This window comes from Mercenaria mercenaria, chromosome 13, assembly GCF_021730395.1.
Source record: "Mercenaria mercenaria strain notata chromosome 13, MADL_Memer_1, whole genome shotgun sequence".
Classification (NCBI taxonomy): Eukaryota; Metazoa; Mollusca; class Bivalvia; order Venerida; family Veneridae; genus Mercenaria; species Mercenaria mercenaria.
Window position 1 is genome coordinate 4,938,871 of NC_069373.1, and position 16,001 is coordinate 4,954,871.

Consider the following 16,001-nt stretch of genomic DNA (forward strand, 5'->3'; position numbering starts at 1 on the left):
ATTAATTCGGTTTGCCAGAGCGTGTAGTCATGTCAAGCATTTCAATGAACGTAATCAATATATTACAAGTAAACTTCTTCAGCAAGGCTACCGTTATTACAAATTGCGTAAATATTTTGCTAAATTTTACTATCGTAATTCTGATTTAGTTTTAAAATTCAATAGTAATTTAAAGACACTTCCGCGAGAAGGTATTTTTCTAAACCCGTTTTTTATGGGGATGTGGTTTACAAACTTCGTAAGATCTTGGGTCATGGTAATTTTCCAAATGTATTTGTTAAAATTATAAAACGTTTTATTAAAAGAGGTTACGACCCAACTGTTTTGAGACATACCGCATGTTTAGTGTTCAACCCGTTTACAGTTGGACACTACGCTTCCCTCTTTGATTGTGTCTGACGGAAGAGGGGGGAGGACTCTATGATAAGCAGTTTTTAAATCCTACCAGGACTAAACTGTTTTGATATCTGTCTTCTGGCCTGTTCCGTCGGGCCCTTAAGGGTGTTTCTCTTGTTGCTCTGTCTTCTGAAAAGGCATCGAGTACATACGTTTTTGGTTCTAAAGGTTTGCTTTTTATATATCTATACACGAGCATTTTTTGTGTTTTACATGCCATGCCTTTTTGTTTCCATTACGTTTGTTAAGAGATTCACCTGGAGGGGATTACTTTTATTTACACTGTCCCGTGTCTTTGGAATATGGTGGGGGTAAGAGTGAGGTTGGGTGCGCACCATAAACCGGTTTAAGCTCCCCAGTGGTGTTTTTGCCACTGACCGTTCCAAGGCGGTGCCCCACTGTGTTCCTTTGTTTGTTCGTTTTGTCCTCGTGTGTTGGCTTTGTGTGTTTGCGCGTGTATGTGTATGTGTGTGTGTGTGTGTGTTTTGGTGTGCACGTCTGCGTGCTGTGGGTTTCGTTTTGGGGAGGCTGCGTTTTTGGTACGTGGCATTCCCTGTTTGATATTTGTCTTTGTTTTTCAACTCAGTGTTGTTACATTTTCTGGTCCTTCGGGATCATTGATTTCAATTCATTTAGATTTGAAGCTTGAACACTGCTTAAGCCGGTGCTAGAGGGCGTGGGCAGTGCTGCATATTCCATTACTGCTCATGAACAGACTCGATCAAACCGAGTCTGCAATTTTCACTGTTTGCCTTATTTTCGGTGCTTCCGATGGATCTACTTTCCAGATTTTATACATATGAGTTAAAACCACGAAAGTGTTCATTTTGATGATTTTAACTCTCTTCTATGCTGACTTAGGTCTTTTTAGTAGTCATTATGTACGTAGTAGTTACATCACCCAAAATTTAAGTCTGTTAAACTATCAACAAAATAGGTCATTTAGTTACACAGACTATTCAAATTAAGATGGCCACCATTTCCCAAATTTCCAAATCGATCAAACATGTACATATAAAAGAGTTCTAGCTCTTTAAAAATCAATGCTATAACAGAAACCATTGATATTAATTTGAACATGATTATAATTTTGTTGCATTTAACATTCCCGGCCATTCTGTTCACCAGACGGAACAACTGCGACGTCATCTAAAGAACGTTTTCCCTTACTATACGCGGACGTCGTCAAAACAGCGGCCAGCGTTAACGCAACTTTCGCGCCTTTCCTTTTGCTGTTCATACGAAATGAACGTCATAATTTTCAACAGAAAAGGATATTGCAAATGTAATTATTCAGAAATGCCAGATCGACGTACATGCAAAAGTAAAGTTGTCAAAATTAATAGTCAATTCCACAACTGAAACTGATTTAGCAAATATATTTCTTGACCTAATTATCCTAAATTTGTCTGTTTTCGGTCAATGTCTTTCTCAACAAGACAATCCTTCTTCCTTGTCTTCCGTGTGACAAAAAATACATATAATCTCTGATATTTTTTGTGTGACTTTTGATATTAAGATCACGCGTAAATTGTTAAACCTTACAAGTAGCCAGTTACACATGGCAGGCAGCCAGATTGCTATTGTTAACTGTGAACAGGCTTGACAATGCTAATCAATCACTGAACTGTAGAAAAGCGTAAAACGTTATCGTTGAAGCTAAGGGGTGAATAATTTAATATTGCAATGTTTAACGAACGTTAAAGCAAGATTCTTTTCACATGTCAAATGTTGTAGCTTAATCGAAATATGTTGACTAAATATTAGTACAGTCGAAACTCGGTATCTCAAACTCGCTTACCTCGAAATTCCGCTTAAGTCAAAGAAATTTTAAAGTCCCGTCAAATTTCCTTCTTTATATATGTAATTCAACTGTTACGTCAAAATTCGACTTACCGAGATTCCGGATGTGTCGAAAGGGATTTTCAGTCCCGTCAATAAATTCAAGTGCATTATGAACTCGGTAAGTCGAAGTGAGAAAAATATGCATTGTGAATGTGGTTGGTTTTTAACACATATCCATATGTTTATCGCCTAACCATAAAGCTTAGATGCCGACATATCAAAGGTGCGGCGATTATCAAAGTGAGTTGATGTCATAATTGTATGCAGGTGCCATAATTATAATTTTCGATGTAAACATTAGATTTCTTTCATCAGCAGTCATTTGTTTTTGAGACTTTATGAAAATTGCTTTTAATTTAAACAAATGAATTTATTAGTTTGAACAGTTGGGATCTTTAATAAGGATTAATTGGAGGTCATCGCGATGAGACTGTATATAAAAAAAAACTTCTTTATTCGTCGAAAAACTGAAAACTTTGATAAACACGAACTGTATGGAATCGTATGCAGGTAAAGAGCGGGCAGCGTATACACGGCATCAGATAAAAAGTATTAAATCTTTTCATAATTTGTCCATATGCGTCCCTCCTCATAACTCGAATTTCGGGTATCTCGAAATAAAAAGCACGGTCCCTTGAATTTCGAGATACCGAGTTTCGATTGGATGTCAGTTAGTTTATGATTAATGCATGTTATTTAAACAAAAACTTTCTTTAATAACTTATTACTTCATAACTAGACTGGCATCAGTCGTTTGAATCATTAAAATGTAAAGCACTTGGCCATAAAATCAATCCTCTCTGATATCGCTTTCTGAAAAAAAAATCAATATCTCTTACCTCTGACTTTATTGAGATGAGCCTAGGGAGAAAATGGTTTTCTGAAAAAATATCAATGTCAGTTTGAAGAAAGAATAAACTTTATTACAGATTACTTGATCTCAACAGACTTTGTAAGTCTGCTTCATAACGTGTAAAATAATTTAGCCTAACTTTCGTGCTATCAAAGAAAAAATATTCAGCACAAATCAATTTATAAAACGGTTAGACGCTCGTTAGACAGCGAATTCATCAATAAATGAAATCTTAATGGCGAACGATATTGCGCAATCTCTTGCCTAAATAATCCGGACATTGGCAGAAGTTGTTTCAAAAACAATGTTTCATCAAAACTAAACCAAATGAACACTTCGTCTAGCAGTCTCTTTTATGTTTGAATTACATTAATCTGATTCAAGCAGATCGCCACAATGCCATCGTCGTGTGTGTTGTTAACCGATATCAGAACTTCTAGATATGGAATAAGGTTAAACTAAATATTGAATTCTTACGGCATTTATGAGTGTACAGTCTCGGGTATAAGGGTACGTTATTTGTCGTTTTATGTTAAACTGATTGTCGCTTGACTGATTTAGATACTTCCTTGTGTAGATAAAAATGAAGCATAAGAAGGTATGTCTTAATATTTTTCTGTTTAGGCGGAAGTTTTAACAACGTTGGGTTTAAAAACTTTTTACAACACATATCAGCTGATCTAGTGTTGAAATTTCGAACTTTTTCAATTTTTATATAAATGTAGAGGCTATATTGGCAAGAAAGGTCAGTTTATTTGTTATTTTGGTTGTGTAAACTTATTTTGTAAATATGAAAATTAAGTAAAATATCTGACATGTTTGGTTGTGTATACTTATTTTGTAAGTATAAAACTTGAATAACGAATCTGGAATGTTTACAAGCATTTATGAATTTAATACTTTGAAAGAAATATTTCAGTTTGGAAATAACCTAGTTCATCCAGCTGAAATTCGATAAACTTTGTAAATGTCAAATTTCAGTTGTAATATTTGTAATATTTTAATGATATGATGTTAAATCATATATTTTTAGAACGCTATGGTTTAAAGAGATGTATGCTAAAGTTATATGTTACTGTTAAACAGTATACGAGTTGATCTAGTATGGCATTTTCGGTATAAATATTAATGATAGAGGTAAGGTTAATTGGGCAATCATCAAGTTTTGTTTGTTAAAAAGTGACGTGTATACTTATTTTGTAAATACGAAAGTTAAATATATGACATTGTACCTAAGTGAAGGAAAAATGAATAATACAACATGCAAATCGGATTGTTTTTGCACGGTATACAATGACGAATATGGTCAATCTCTATAGCTTTTGACCATCTCGCTCTAGGTTGAGCGAGTCTTGTTTGTTTCTCCAGCTCTTCATCTGTGCTTCCAGTTTGTGCCTGAGGAATTAGGCATTAGCTGGCTGTAGAGAAAGGTTACTTTCTTGTGAGGGATTGTTTTCTGCTTCCTCCCTGGCTTCTGATAGCTTTGCCTGTAGATTCTCCAACTCATCACTCCAGCAGGGCTTATAGTCCTTTCTTCCTCTCCTTGGAATGGCGCTGTATGCAGCCTTTAGTATACTGGCGTTGAAGCCTTTGACAACCCGGTTGATGTCTCTACCTTCCACCCTGATGTCTTTACTGAGCTCAACACTCAGACTTTGGTAAAAGGTCCATCTGGCCTTCTTGTAGTTCCATCTGGGGATGTTGGGTGAAGTAGAGGCTATACGGTCCATAGTAAGATGGACTGGGCGATGGTCGCTACCTCCTAGTTGCTCATCAACTTCCCGTTTGATATGCCCGTGTATATCATCAGCACATGAAGCAAGGTCAGGGGTTGACGTTTTTCGCCAGCTTCTGGAGTTAAAAGTTGGTCATATCCCCAGCTTTGTGAGTGACTGTTAAAGTCTCCTACAAAGAACCTGGTTTCATCAGTTGCAACTTTGTCCAGGGACAGAGCTTTGTCACTTGGAGAGTATATACTAGTATTCACAAGTTTCAAGCTGAACTCGTTCTTTCTGAGACTCAGAACTTGGAACTCGGAGTCATCCATATGCATGCTGATCTGGACAGCACTGATGTTGTTCCTGACCAATATCATGATGCCTCCTTTTCGTCTGCCAATTCTGTCACAGTGAAAACACTGGTATCCTCTGACTTTGAAGGATTTCTTCGGTTACAGGTGAGTTCCTGAATGCAATAGACATTGATGTCTTTCTCATGGAGGATATGCTCAAGTTCAGCCTTCTTATTGAAGACACCCTCTGCATTTCAATGCATCAACCGGATAGGCTGATGCTGATTGGTTCTCCTCCTTGGTATGTTCATCCTTCTTCTCTTAGCATGTTGTGGATTGAAAGAGGGACCTCCAGTAGCTGTGGGAGGACTCTTTCGAGGCACAGAGCCCGGCATTGAATCTCCCTGGAGGGACCTCAGGGAGTCAGCACCACATTGTTGTATAACGGATGGCTGTGTAGTCATAGTGATATTGCATAGTGCTGTGTTCATTAAGACAGCGCTAATGGCCCAGCACCTCTGCCTTCAACTCTTTAGGTTTCTGTCGGGGTAGATCATACCCTACCCTGGGTACACAGGGGCTATTTGTCCCATAGTTGGGGGTCTGTTTACAGGCATCAGGGCGTGTCCACACACCGGTGGGCCTGGCATGCCAAATGTCTGGGGACAGACTTCCTCTGAGTCCCCTGCAGTTCTGCCCGAGGCCGCAAGGTGCTCACTTAGCGTCTGGCGCCATCTGGGAGGCACTGCAAAGGGCTTGTCTACAGCGAGGTTAGGTACTGGCAGGGAAGACTAACACACTCGGCTTCTTTTGCACCAGAAGGCTAGCCAGCGGCGGAGGCTAAAAGCGGAAGGTGACAAGCACACAACACACAGCACACCACACTCAACATGACGCATCAACAGACCAATGCCATAAGGTTACTTAGTACGGCCATTTTCAAATAAAAATTTGGCAGTTTGATTTGTAATACCTTTTTCTCTGTTTCCATTGATAATTTGGTACTTATATATTAAAACTATGCTCAGAAACACTTCAAAACACTGTTGCCTTAAAATGACGTCATTGACGTCATGACGTTACATGTCAGTAACCGCGCAAAATTAATATCTTTTAATTTTGAAAATACGTAATTCTGTGCATTTTCTTTATATGAACTATTTTTGAACATCCATCATTTGCTGAAATATTTTTATGAGTCTTTCACTCTGAATAATTATCAATATTTTGCTTCTTTTATGTAGTTATATTGAAATGTTATGCGGAATGTAAGAAAATGTGGAATATTGTAACTGATGTTATTGGGAATATAGTTGCATGAAAGGTTACTTATAACGGCCATTTTCAAATAAAAATTCGGCAATTTGATTTGCAATACCTATTTTTCAGTTTCCCTTAATAATTAGTTACTCATATACTAAAACTAAGCTCTAAGATTGTTCAAAAATTGTGGTTTCTTGGGTTAAATTGATGTTACCATGGAAACGAAGCCCGTTACGTATATATCTAAATGTAAAATTCAAAAGCATTGACATTGGTCTATTTAAGGAACACAGCACCGGCTTTTTATTTGCATTTCAACAATATCCATGAGAATAATAGCAGCATGCAGAACGATTTTTCCATAACAAAATGTCAGACGAGGGGTACTGCTATATGTATTTTAAGCTGTGAAATTTGTTTAGATAAATACATATAACACGAAAGTATTACTTACGTTAGAAATAAGATGTTTTAAAGCTACAGTAGCAAGAAAGATTTTATTTTTTTTATATAAGAAATTACGATAAAAGCAAGATGTAAGCTATATTTTAACCTTTAAGAAAAATAGGGTACCATGTAAAGAGTTTTTTTATTTTGCTAATTATATTACCCAAATATTCCATGTTGGTTATTAACAGAATGGCACTGAAGCCGTCGATAAATCCGTTTCATACATAGTTGTTTAAAAATGAGAGAAAATGCGTTATGGAAACAAGAGCCCCGCGACATATACATTTTAAGCTTATATTAGAAGCTAACGCGCATACTTATGAAATTATCAATTATGCAGACGTCTACGGATAACAATGAAACACAAATACCCTGAAAAGTTTTAAATATCCGTATTTTCCTTCTTCTTTCAATACAAAATACCTTTGGAGGGTCATGTACTTCAAAACTAAAAATTGTACTTGAAGAAACAGAGATAAACGAAATTGGGATTGTATCAGTTAAAACATTAAATTACACGAAACAAAAATTGCTGTGGTTCAGCTAATTTGAATTTACCCTGGTAACAAGGTAATCAGCTAGTTCACGTACATCACATAATATATTTGATGTAGGTCAACATGACCCATGACCAAAACTTGTCAATTAGTGCAAATTCTGAAAAGGATTATCGATGGCGGAAATATGCTACATACTAGTGCATAAATATACAAATCGCTGTGACAAATAATAATCTAAAAGTTTTCCTAACAACTGTAAAGTTGTGACAGGAGACGATGTTTTTCAGCTCCAGCACAGTACGTAGAAGTACAATCGGAAAGAAAGAATATATAAATTGAATACTGTCTGTGTATTTATAGTAACTCACTGTGGATTAAACAATTACACATAAGATTTACTGTTTTCAAAGGCGTTATTTATGAAAGTAGCTTAGTTTCTTAGTATGACATTTATGTGTGCAGATGTTAATAATTCGATTGTTTTGTGCATGCTCGGTCTTTTTTAAAAATATGTCTTAATACATTTCTTTCTTAAATCATTAAATAAATTACATTCTAGCGAAAAATGGTATTCGTCTTCTAGTTTGTTACAAATCAGATATGTTCTATTTTCAAATGGTGTATTATTCTACCTCCCCGTTTCTACTTTAAGCCTATGGGATGAAACACTAAATCTACATGTAAAGTGTTTGGTATTCTGCCAATAACATAATATTCCATGTTGATTATGAACAGAATGTCAATGAAGCCATCGAAAAACCCGTTATCATACATAGTTAAAATGAGAGAGAATGCGTTACCATGGAAACACGAGCCCCGCGACGTATGCATTTTAATCTTATTTTAGAAAGCTAGCGCGCATACTAATAAAATCATCAACTATGTAGACGGATAACTGTGAAACCGAAATACACTGGAAAGTGTTAAATATCCGTATTTCTTCCTTTTTCATTCAATAAAAAGTACCTTTAGATGGTCATGCACTTCAAACCTGGATAAAACTTGTACTCAAGGGGACAGAGATAAACGAACTTGAGATTGTAGCAGCTAAAAAATAACTTACACAAAGTACAATAAATTGCTATGGTTCAACCAATTTGAATTTACCCTGTTAAACAAAACTACCAAAATTTATCTCACACAGATGAAATTTTATCTTATAAAAGACTGAAGACTGATTTTTTTGGAAAACACAGATATCTTTTCATAATTCCTATCTTTTATTACGAAGAGCACCTCCTGGCGGTACCTGCATTTCTCACGGAAAAAATAGTTATACAACTATAACTCAGGTGAAAATGGTCCATATTTGATTTTTTTCTACACATATGTAGAGAAAGTTCATTTTGAAAGTTGTGGCATATTCACAAATCGATTTTTAACCTGTATTTAAACAAATATTTCAAAAGCTCAACTGATCGGAGGGGCAAAATGAGAGCTCAAAAGTACATGTTAGTTTGCATATCCCATCATATATTTTTCCGGACGGTGAAAAGTATATATTCTGTTATATCTCACTTCTCACTGTATATTCTTTAAATTAATCGGAAATAAATAGGGTATGTCTTCAGGGTGGATTGTTCGTAAAAATAAATCATCATATATCAACAAAAACACGACGTCTGGCGGGTTATAGAATGTTAAGTCACAACGTGACTTCACAATTCTTTTCACATTTACAGGGTATTTCTTAAAAAAGATCGAAAAATACGTTTAGTTCGGATTGGTATATGTAATGACTTCCTCAGCTAGTATCATTTTAGTCTCCGTCAATTCTGGGATTGTTGGCAGTTTACACAAATAACATATACTAGGCTAAAGAAAAATATAACAAACGCGGTAAGATTTTACGTTTATTTTCAATGCCATGGTTACTGTGACGAAAACACAGAATAAAATAATGATATCTGAAATGAATTAAATTATCATAATGTTTATAATAATGAGAAGTATGTTAATCATTGAACATTAAAATAACGTAAGATGCATTGCATTGCCATAATTCATAATACATGCAGGTATACACAAAGTTAATGATTTATGTCTGAGTCAAAATATCCACATAATGGAATGTGATGTAAAAATCGTGTATATACAGTAATAATTCCACAAGCATGTCCTAAATAAGCAATTTTACTCATTTTCTCTGCTTCTAGCTGCTTCTGCCGTTTTTGCGTCCACATTCAACATCTTGATTATTCTGTTGTTTGGGAAGTATGCGCAGAAAAAGTTCAGAGTTAAAAGATATACTATATACAGAGGAAAGTTAGAAACATGAATAACTTACAGAGATTAGGCAAAGTACTTGGACACTTGGAACTTGAAAGTTTCCATGGTCCCCACTGACACTATATCATGTGGTAGCCCATTCCATTCCCTGGTCGTCCTTGGGAAGTAAGATTCTTTACGGTAATCATTGTTACAGTGTGGCATTTGATATGAGTGTTCTTGCACTTCTCTTGTTTGTCGAGTTGGTGGGGTTAAACGATTACTTTTACCGATGGTTATAATGTCATTTACAATTGTGTACATCATACTGAGTCTTGCCTCCCGTCTCATGCGGTCTTGTAGTGATTGCCAATCAAGGTAGTCTAGCATTTCGGTCACACGAGATCGATTTCCGTGTCTATGCAATACGTATCTTGCCGCCCTCCTCAGAACTTGTTCGAGTTTATATGTGTATCTTGCTGAAAGAAGGGATTCCATACCCTTCCGGCATATTCAATATTTAAACGAACCAAACTTTTATATGCTTGTTCTTTCACTTTTAAAGATGAAATGATTAAATATCTGTTTAAGAATCTAAGAGTTCCATTAGCTTTAGCACATATTTTTGCGATATCCTCTGTCCATTTTGCCGTTCCGAGTGGGCCACTTTTTGAAATATTTGTTTAAATATTGTTTTAAAATTGATTTGTGAATATTTCGAAACTTCATTACGTATGTGTAGAAAAAAATCAAATATTGACTAATTTCACCTGAATTATAGCGGAAGAACTAACTTTTCCGTGAGAAAAATGCAGGGTACGGCTAAGGGGCGCTCTTCGTAACAAGAAGACATGAAATTACTCACAAAAATATCTGTATTTTCCGAAAATACAGTCTTCAATCTTTATTTAAATAAAATTATATTTTATCTTCTATAACTTAATCGTAACCTCTGATACCTTAGAATTGGCACATGCTGTTTCCCAATATCCTGGTTTCAGATGAAGTAAGCAATTTAATACTATGTTTTCTCTGTGTCTGTTTCCATAAAGGAACAAAAACTACATAGCGAAAGGGCGCTTATGAAAATGGTAGTCATGTAATACAGTTCTCATATTGTTTTTGTTCTGTATATCGTTTCTTCTTTAATGGTACACCGTAATAATTAACTTGGTGAATTTGATTTTAAGATGGCAGTAGATCAATGCTTTAATGTTTTGTAGCACTTTTCTACAGAATTTGTCAAAGACTATTAAGTAAAAAACCACCACTACAAATTAATTGTGGTCTCATTCTATTTGTTTTTTATATTTTACTTTGACAATATTCTGCTATTATCTATCTATCTATCTATCTGTCCTGTACTGCATCTTCTCGTAAGAGGCGTGAGGCCGTAAACATAGATAGATAGACATTAGTTCCATATATCTTTGCCTTTAGGCCAGCCATTTATTGTGATTATGCCAGAGAAAGAATTGGATTTATTTTTAGCAGCATATGACCGTTTAAGCATGGTGACTTCCCTTTAATAGAGCAGCGCCATTAATCAGTATTTAATTCTGATTCTTTAATTCTCAAGTATCCTGTTTTCTCATATTCTCGGGGGCCTAAGGGGTTGTTTTTATTCCCAGTAACAGATTAACCATTTCATAAACAGCAGTTGGGTGTTATTTTGTAGAAAATTCACTTGTCTTTCTGATGGAGTCATAAAATGTTACAGAAATTATCGCATTAATGTAGTTAACTACGGTAACAAGAAATGTAATTTCGAATATGCTATGACCGATAAGGATGATAACCTGCATACGTTGAAAACTGACACTAGTGAAAAGGACCTTGGAATTGAGTTTACAAGTAACCTGCATTTTGATGAACATATAAATAGATCAGTTAACAAGGTGAATAAAATTACTGGGCTGATCAAAAGGAAGTTCTGCTTTGTTGACAAAAGTTTGTTTCTGATCTTGTATAAATCATTAATCAGATCCCATCTGGACTATGGAAATCTTGTTTACTTCCCAACCACGAAAAAGAACAAACAAATACTAGAAAATGCACAGAGAAGGGCAACCCGTATAATTCCTGAATTGAAGGGTTTGAGCTACAATCAGAGACTACATGAGTTGAAGTTAACAACACTAGAATACAGGAGGCGACGCTATGATCTCATTCAGACATTAAAAATTGTTAAAAAAGTCAATGATATAGACATGGGTACATTTTTCAAATTTTCTGCTAGTGATCTTAGAGGGCATGAACTTAAAGTTAAACTAGAGAAACCAAGAGCAAAGAAATCCATCAGGTTAAATTCATTCGCACATCGAGTTGTTACACCATGGAACAATTTACCTGCTGAAATAATTAATGCAAAAACTGTTGACACTTTTAAAACAAGGCTTGACAAACACTGGATTAATAAACGTTATGATATGTCAGATATATACTGAGAGAAAATTTGAACTTTAATGTTTCTGACCAGGTGCAAACATATACCTAACAAATATAAGAAGTATATATACTAAGGAAAAGTTTCAGCACACCAGTTTACAACTATATAAATAGATAATCGACACAGACCGGAACCGTCGACGCGAGAAAAAACAGTAATCGAATCGGGGAATATACGCCATACTCAGGGCGTCGAAAATTCCCCTGTCAACAAAAGGTAACAAAAGGTAATTAATTATTTTGTTACTGTATTTGATACGGATGGTGGTGGTTTCGTCAAATCACCGGTTCGTCATACTTAATTTATATAGTAAATGAGAAGTGGTTTCGTCATACTTATTGTTATAGTGTAATAATGATTGTTTTTTTGGTCGTTTTATTGTTGATGTACTTTGTGTGGCAAAATTTTGAAAAGATAATTTCAAAGCTAATTATTTATACAAAAAATGGAATGAAAGTGAAAAGAAGAATAAATGATATAATTGCTGATTATTAAGATAAATAGAGATTTAGTTTTTGTTAAACTACTGCAGTAATTCTTATGTACGAAACTTATGTATTTATTACTGGTTTTACAATTTGTAAATCACTAAATGCAAATGTTAAATTCGACGCAAGAGGATAAATTTGTTCTTCGTGACATCAGTACATAGGCCAGTGGTACTTATTTGGCATCTTCACCCTTTCGGACGAACGCATGGACAGACATTAACTGGTAAAACGGGTGTTCCATCAGTTTGAAGGTGCCATCCAAGAACCACCGCCTGGCCTGTTTAAGCTTCTCACTTACTATGTAAATTAAGTATGACGAACCGGTGATTTGACGAAACCACTGTAATTCTTTGATACCACCCTCTCCAGCAGAAATGGACCAAGAGTTTACAATGAACATCTAGTGACTTTAGAAATAAATATCACACTACTTTAGAAATCAAATTAAGATTTTTCACAGCACATGCCCCAGATGATTCTACAAACAACAAAACTTCGAAGTTTCATTGAAATATTGTATGGATTTAATACCTTTATTTCATATATAGATCAAGTTCCTGTGGATTTAGATTTGACTTTTCATCACAAATAAGTTGAAGAATTTAAAACATTAAAATTACCATTGTGTAGTAAAAAGATATATTCTGTAGTAAAACCATCAAGAAATTTGACAGTTAATTGCATAATCAATAATTTATGGCAAATTTGCTTACACCTGGTTAAGTTTTGCATGCAAGTACATAAAGCTATTATTTAAAGTCATATAGCTTTGAAACTTTTTCTTCCTTTTCCTAGGTCAATAAACAACCTCACAGGATCAAGTCCCATAACTCTGACATGCATTTTAGCCATATTATGCGCCCTTTTGGACTTAGAAAATTCTGGTCAAAGTTTTGCATACAAGTTACTATCTCCAAAACTAATGCAGATTCTAGATTGAAACTCTTTAGATATTTTAACAGTTAGGGTAATATTCCTGCTTCTTGGACAACAATTCAAATAGACTAGCATTGGTGATCTTCTGGACAGCTCTTGTTTATAATCTTGCAAACATACTCGATATTTCAAATTTGCTAAGTTTTGACCCAGTGAAAATATGTATGGTACCTGAACAGTATGTTAACAATGATAAAAGTATAAAAAATGAAAAAGGAAGTTTTATAAGAATTCAATTTATATTTGCATAAACTTTGTAAACCTATATGTATTGGATATATAAGGTATTTCTGCTGTTGTCAAGCCTGTTGTGAAAGCTCAATGTTTTATCAGATTTTATCAGCCATGCTGTATTGAAAAAAAAGAAGATATTTTTTTAATAAAATAACGCCATGTTTACTGAAAAAGCAACAAGTAATAAAGAGAGAAAAGATTTATGAAAATTTTCCATAGGCAATTTTTTTTTAAATTCTGGCTTTAAATTTGCCATGCATATCAAATATCAAGATTTTGATGTTCATTAAGGGCCAGGGAGCAGTAATTTTCCCCTGCTATAGTGGCCAGAAGCCCCAGCTACTCTTCCTGCAGCAAGTAAAGGTCTAAATACGTGGACCCCTAGACATCCCTTTACTTGGCAACATCACTCTTCTACTTGAATAATTAATGAAATCCCTGCCTATTTGGTAAAATATAAGCAGCAGACGGGTTTTATTACCACTATGACAGTGAATGAAAATATGCTGTTGACTGTTATATTCAGAAACAAACAAATAAGATATGAATTTTCATACGCCCGTCTGTTTGTCTGTCTGTCCGTCTGTTAGCAATTTCAAGTCGGCTCTGTAACCCTTGAACCCCTTGAAGGATTTCGAAGAAACTTGACACAAATGTTAACCACAATGAGATAATGTGCAGAGTGCATGTTTTGGATGGCTTGCTTCAAGGTCAAGGTCACACTTTAAATAGAGGTCAAATGTCATATGACTTTGTTTCGTGTCCGCTCTGTGACTCTTGAACTGCTTGAAGGAGTTTAAAGAAACTTGGCAGAAATGTTCACCACATTGAGAGGACATGCAGAGTGCATGTTTGTATGGCCCACTTCAAGGTCAAGGTCACACTTAGGGGTCAAAGGTCATACATTTGGGTGTATCCGCATTGAGGTTCTCTTGTTAATTTTTTTCTAGCCTTTAATCTTTTCAGGGTTAGCTGAGTGTCAGAAGAATTAAGAAATGACAGTGGTAGAAGTCAGCTGACTATGAATTAAAATGTCTTTTTACATAAAAAACTTCATTTAATTCCAATTTGTGTATTACATTTTATTTGTTAACACTCTGGAGAGGCAACATTTCTACTCAGTCTTGCGAAACATTGTTAGAATGTTTGCCTGTGTAAAAACTAGGTGATAATTATGAATAGGTCATCTTTGGACTAAATTACATCTTGGCATATTCTCTACCTGATCTTCACAAATCTTGGCAGGAATCTTTGTCTTTATGTAATCTAGGTCAATATTCAATTTAGGTCATCTAGATTAAAAATCTGATTATTTGGTCAAATAATGAAAAATCTTGTTAATTCTTCCAAAGGCCATAGGCATACTTAATCAGGGGACAGGACGTGAAGTGATTGCACACTTACAAAATGGTAGATATTTGCTAAAATTATTATGTTTGTTTGTTTTTTCACTAGATAAGTGGGTTTCTATGGTATTTTGAACTCTGCAGATATGTGCATGTACCTGTCTTGTAGAATCTTTACCATGACCTTCTCACCTAGTTGTTTTGAAGCTTTAGCAAAGAAATCTATTCAAGCAAGCAATTAAACTCAAGTGAGCAATATAGGGCCATCATGGCCCTAATGTTTAAAATGTGCATATCCGTCGCCTCTTCAATGCATGTTAATAGCACTTTTTAGCTTTTTTGTTCTAAATGTTATGTTAATATGTATGTTATTTTAAGCTTGACTTTTCAAAGAAAAAGTAGAGCTGTTGCACTCGCCCCAGCATCGGCATCGCCACCGCCATTGGTTAAAGTTTTGGATAAAGTCAAATATCTCTTACTATCAAAGCTATTGACCTGAAACTTAAAACAGTCATTTACTATCAAAGTCTACACCAGGAGAAACAATCCCCATAACTCTGATTTGAATTTTGATAGATTATGCCTTTTATAAACTAAGAATATTTTGGTTAAATTTTTGTAAAGTTTTTTACTGGCAAATCTCTAATTAAGAGTCAAGCATTGTTTAGTTGGTGTGCCTGTAAAATTTCATATTGTAGTTAAAAGTCTTGCTGTAATTGTTTTAGAAACTGCATCTAGACAATTCTGTTATAATGAGAAAAAAAAAATTCTCAATATCCTATTGATCCAGATTTCAGCAGAAGTATTCCAGGAGTCTTATTCATCAGTTTATATAGTTTCTATGGCAACCTGGAGTACAAATAAATCTTCTATGTTTCATGTTAAAGGTGGTCAGTTGGATTTATTTTATCAAACTGATTTTTTTCTGACTGTTCACACTAATGTCATATTCACTATGTATTTGATACAAGTTAGATATTCATGGGAGGCAACTTTTATGCCCCCTTTCTAAGGAGTGG

The 16,001-nt window shown here is 35.0% G+C and overlaps 1 protein-coding gene across 6 annotated transcripts in view; it reads left to right on the forward strand.

Annotated features, from left to right (window-relative positions):
• The first annotated feature begins 3,593 nt into the window (after positions 1 to 3,593).
• LOC123530073 (uncharacterized) overlaps positions 3,594 to 16,001 on the forward strand; it is a 61,011-nt gene continuing 48,603 nt past the window's right edge. For 3 of the 6 annotated variants that reach the window (XM_045310770.2, XM_053521030.1, XM_053521031.1), the window contains exon 1: positions 12,066 to 12,201. The gene's annotated coding sequence lies outside the window, so the exon portion shown is untranslated. Of the gene's footprint in view, positions 3,693 to 3,712; positions 3,840 to 12,055; positions 12,202 to 16,001 lie in introns of those variants that run through there. The other 3 variants (XM_053521029.1, XM_053521027.1, XM_053521028.1) reach the window with 3 other exon arrangements.